Genomic DNA, 3936 nt, shown 5'->3' with positions numbered 1-3936 from the left:
CGGCCTGTTCACACCTTGCCATTAAAAAGTAATTAATACATAGAAATAATATGTAAAATGCTTCAGAATCTTACATATGGAACCTTTAAGAATGATTCATGTGTTCAGTGTATATAAGTGAGCACCGTGTTAGATTATTGTGGGGAGTACTGAAGGTGCAGCACTGACATGAAACGTAGTGGAATAGTGGAACAATCAATGACAAACAGCAGTTTTGTCCTACAGACCCCATCATGTCCTGAAGATGTTACAGCAGGAGATTAAAATGTGCTTCAGTTTACGGTAGAGCAACAGCTGCTGGGCTCTGTCATGTATATTCTTTTCTTGAATGATGTTATTTGGATGGACGTACAGTGTCTGGCAATATGGTGCAGTTTTCCCTCCAGTGAAAGATCACTTAATTAAAGGGGCACTCCACCTATTTCACACATAAAGGTCAGTTTACTTGTCTTGAGAAGGGTGATTTCTATAAAGAGATATTTTATTTGCTGCATTCATATGCAGATATCTGTTAGATGTGTGTTTTTCGTAATTCTCGCACCTATCAAGTTGCTAATTAGACTACAAAGGAAGTTTTGGCCCGGATATCCACTGGCTTCACCGGAAGCCTCTACAGCTAAATTGTCGTACATAGCCAATAGGTTCATACATTGTGAAGTACTACTCAGACTGAAAATAGTTGTATGATGTCTTCTTTGGCTCTGTCTACCAAAATAACTGAACGATATCATCATGGTTCTGGGGCGTTACGGGAAATGTAAGCTCCAGTATTCTTGGGCCTTTACTCACATTAGAGACTCAAACTGAGGGTATCTTGGCCTCTGCTGCATCAATTTTGACGATTCTTTTAAGAATTTGCTTAAAAAATCAGCTTTATTAAAGGACAATACTAAATCACTGCACTAGCCCTTTAATGTGACCCTATGTAACCTTTGCTGAGCAGCAGCCACTGTGGACCAAGATAATGCTAGATGCTAAAACGTGGCTTAACAGTGGAACAAGAAAAGAGGAGATAGTTACACAGAAATACTGTATCTATGTTAAGTTTACACTTTAAGCTACTGGTCAAAGCAGACCAAGTAAGGCTGTAGTAGTAAAAGCCCCGTGATGTACTAAGTGAGAGTGCATTTTATTGCTGACAACTTTTGTAAGAGGAAGAAAGTGTTGTTTATTCTTCCAAAAATTACAGTCTCGCTTCCAGATTAAATATACACGACCAATCAGATTCTAAGCCTGTACTTTCTCATAGGCATGCTTCTGCAAAGCGCTAAAGTTGATCTACTTTGACTTTTAGAACTGACATCAGCTCATTCATTGGCTGCGAGATTGCAAAGCAAATCTGAAAGCAGCTCATATAGCCAGCCTTGTTGCACTACAACAGGTAGAGTGCCCTCATACTGGCTCTGGCCCCAGGTTTCATTTAGAACGTGTCATGAGATTTAGGGCAATGCAAGATTAGCTATGCATAAGTATTCATCGTGTCACAAGTTTGCTTCTTGCCAAAGTCTCTCTACACTCTTCTATATCCTTCTCAGCTGCTACTTGTGCATAGCAAACAGGAAACCATATCATAGTATGCCACCACAGGCTTTACGCTCACACCATCTGTAGAGAATTACTCTGTACCTGCAAACCTCACAGAAAGTTTTCAGCAACTGCTTAATCCTGGTTCTCGTTACTGCCAAAACACGCACCACAGGGACGACTAGTTTCAAGGTGGAAGTGGAGAACTTATAATACATCACATAAAATAAAGTGTGGCCACCAATGTCTTAAGGGTGGAAATTAATAGTCTTTGGCAATGTAGCTTGGTAGTTTACACACAGTGTAAGGTGCCTTTCAGATTCTGGTGTGGTACCTAATTGCAATAGCACTGAGGACAATTTGGCCTCAGACAGGTCTTTTAAAGAATTTAGGATTAAAGCCAAAGGGCACAGAAAAATTTCCACTGCTGTCTACATTTCTCAGGTCAAGCCAGCCTTGAGTTTTATGTGGAAGATCATTTACAGGTAATGTTTGTGGAATGCATACCTGTACGTCCTGGAAGGGGGCAAAAATGGGAAAAAAAAAAATACATGAATAAAAAAGTGTAATGAAAACAGTTGGGCACTGTGAGGGCTGAGAGGCTGAGAGGCTGAGAGGCTGACCACATCCGCTCCTCAGCCCCTGCTGAAACCTCCACTTCTCCACCAGCAGTTTCCTACAGCTTTCTATGACAGAGCTATAACAGGTCAATTTAGATTAGGGTCTACTGCACTACAGGTAGTAGCAGTTACTACAAAGTAACTATGTATACTCAAAATACTGTACTGAAGTATAATCTTGATTCAAATTATTATATGCTACCTTATACTTCTCATTTTAGAGGCAAATATTGCACCATTTACTCCACTTATCCACATTAAAGTATGGTTAGGGTTAGGGTTAGGGTTAATAATTACAATACAAAAATGTATATATAGAATAATGAGTACTTTCAGTATATTTCCATGGTAATACTTCTGTACTTTTAGTAAAAAAGTACAAATTTGAATGCATGACTTTAACTATTCTGCTCAGTGATGTAAAATGATGTTGTCCACCACAGCTCACAGGTGAGCCACTGCCTACGGATGCAGAATGAATCAGAATGCATGCACCTTATGCATGAAATACTTCATTTGTTACACGTTCTCACTGGTACAAAGAGTATTCTGCATGTTTATAGTCCCGGAGAGTCTGTGTAAAACAACTGGTTTCATAGCTGTTCTGATGCAGTGAAGCCAAGATGGTCAACCATTAAAAGTACAATATTCCAACCTGTGAGCTGCGTTGCTGATGTTTTAAATCAATGTGAACAGTCAACAGACAGTCAGAATCTTGGCACGACCATACTGTACGTTTAAGAAAACTGCACCTGATGCTGAAACTGGACCTCCCTCTAGGGTTAGGTAAACTCATCAAATAAAAAATATTTTTTAAAAAACCCACAAAGAAGCTTGTTAAGGTTCAGTTCTCAAGAAAGGCTGCTCTGTTGCATTATCATCACAATCTTTGCTGTTGCACCGTAAACCAACAGCACAAAGGAAATGCTACTTTGTAGACGCCTCTGAGAAGGCTGTTTAAGCCATTCGCTGATCTTTATTATATAATAACAGTGTGAATTAGCTGTCAATACAGTGCAGGTGATAAGCGGGGGGTTGAATGGGCGGGGTGAATAGTTCTACAAGTCTAAACCAGCCACACGGAGTGTTTGAGTTTTTTTATTCTTACATCGCTCGAATCTAACCCCCATAAAATGGTCAAGAAACACTTGTATAGTCTCCAACACCAATTGCCACATAAACACCTCCGGCAAATAATTACCACGAAGGCATGTAAAACAAAAAAAAAAAAAACCACACGCGCGCACACACAGAGCCATTAACACAGGAAAATAGTGCCACACATAACAATTGAAATATCAACACACACCTACAATCCATTTGATCCACATAGAAAAACCACCAAAGTGGAACAATGCCTATAAAAAACACCAAACTAGATAATATAAATACACTTTACACACATGTTACACAAGCAGCACACACCTTTACACACACCACACACAACACATCAACACACAGGTTTGATCATGAAGCAAGCAATGACAGCGAACAACAACAATTTGGGTCCCTTCCTTATGTCTCTTTCTATCTGAAACACAGTCAACACACACACATCTCACAACACACACTCAAACACTATCACACACACACAAGAGAGAGAAGCAGTGTGATTGAATCTGAACAGAATTTCTCAAAAACAAACACAAACCACACACTTACAACAACTCAATCTCTCCTCCTCAACCATCATTTCCAGGACACACACAACACAAACAACTCAAAAACAGCCCCTCCCGCAAATACACAACATTCCCTTTTCTTTCTTCCATCTCGCCAATATGCCAAATAC

Source organism: Morone saxatilis, unplaced genomic scaffold (genome assembly GCF_004916995.1).
Source record: "Morone saxatilis isolate NCDOM2014 unplaced genomic scaffold, NCSU_SB_2.0 Contig15, whole genome shotgun sequence".
NCBI classification, from domain to species: Eukaryota; Metazoa; Chordata; class Actinopteri; family Moronidae; genus Morone; species Morone saxatilis.
This window is presented reverse-complemented; position numbering follows the sequence as displayed.